The sequence below is a fragment of the Triticum dicoccoides genome, unplaced genomic scaffold (genome assembly GCF_002162155.2).
Source record: "Triticum dicoccoides isolate Atlit2015 ecotype Zavitan unplaced genomic scaffold, WEW_v2.0 scaffold25140, whole genome shotgun sequence".
NCBI lineage: Eukaryota > Viridiplantae > Streptophyta > Magnoliopsida > Poales > Poaceae > Triticum > Triticum dicoccoides.
The window spans coordinates 1-823 of record NW_021252976.1 but is presented as its reverse complement, the minus strand read 5'-3'; the positions used below and the strand labels follow the sequence as shown (position 1 = coordinate 823).

The following is an 823-nucleotide window of genomic DNA, read 5'->3' as shown; positions in this document are numbered from 1 at the left end:
GTACTACTCTCGCCCAAGCACGCTTAACTTCGGAGTTCTGATGGGATCCGGTGCTTTAGTGCTGGTATGATCGCATCCGACATGTTACCCCGGTCTTCGTCCCTTATCCTTGCCCCTCCCAGCTCCACTACAAAGACGATTGTACATTGCTTTGGCCGCTCCCTCTCAACTACGGAGACGAGTTTAACGCGGTTTCCACCCCTCCCTCTCAACCGCACCAGTGCACGCTTGCCGCGCCACAACGCCGACGCTGGACCCGTGAATCGTGACCACCCAGCTATGACTTACCGCACTCGTGCAAAATAATAAAACACGGTAAATATATTACTTACACGTGCGTTTTGTTTTGCAAGCGGCGCGAAAAAAATTAAAAAGGGAATGCAACACGAGAACTTCTGTTTTGCAAGCGGCGCGAAAAAAATTAAAAAGGGAATGCAACACGAGAACTTCCCAGGAGGTCACCCATCCTAGTACTACTCTCGCCCAAGCACGCTTAACTTCGGAGTTCTGATGGGATCCGGTGCTTTAGTGCTGGTATGATCGCATCCGACATGTTACCCCGGTCTTCGTCCCTTATCCTTGCCCCTCCCAGCTCCACTACAAAGACGATTGTACATTGCTTTGGCCGCTCCCTCTCAACTACGGAGACGAGTTTAACGCGGTTTCCACCCCTCCCTCTCAACCGCACCAGTGCACGCTTGCCGCGCCACAACGCCGACGCTGGACCCGTGAATCGTGAGCACCCAGCTATGACTTACCGCACTCGTGCAAAATAATAAAACACGGTAAATATATTACTTACACGTGCGTTTTGTTTTGCAAG

The 823-nt window shown here is 51.5% G+C and overlaps 1 non-coding gene and 1 pseudogene across 1 annotated transcript; both read right to left on the bottom strand.

The window, feature by feature from the left end:
- LOC119345567 lies at nt 1-78 on the bottom strand (annotated as a pseudogene; the record flags this gene model as incomplete).
- Nucleotides 79-429: 351 nt separating this feature from the next.
- LOC119345566 lies at nt 430-548 on the bottom strand. Its single transcript, XR_005167083.1, has one exon. It is a non-coding gene; the product is annotated as a 5S ribosomal RNA (ribosomal RNA).
- Nucleotides 549-823: the final 275 nt, after the last annotated feature.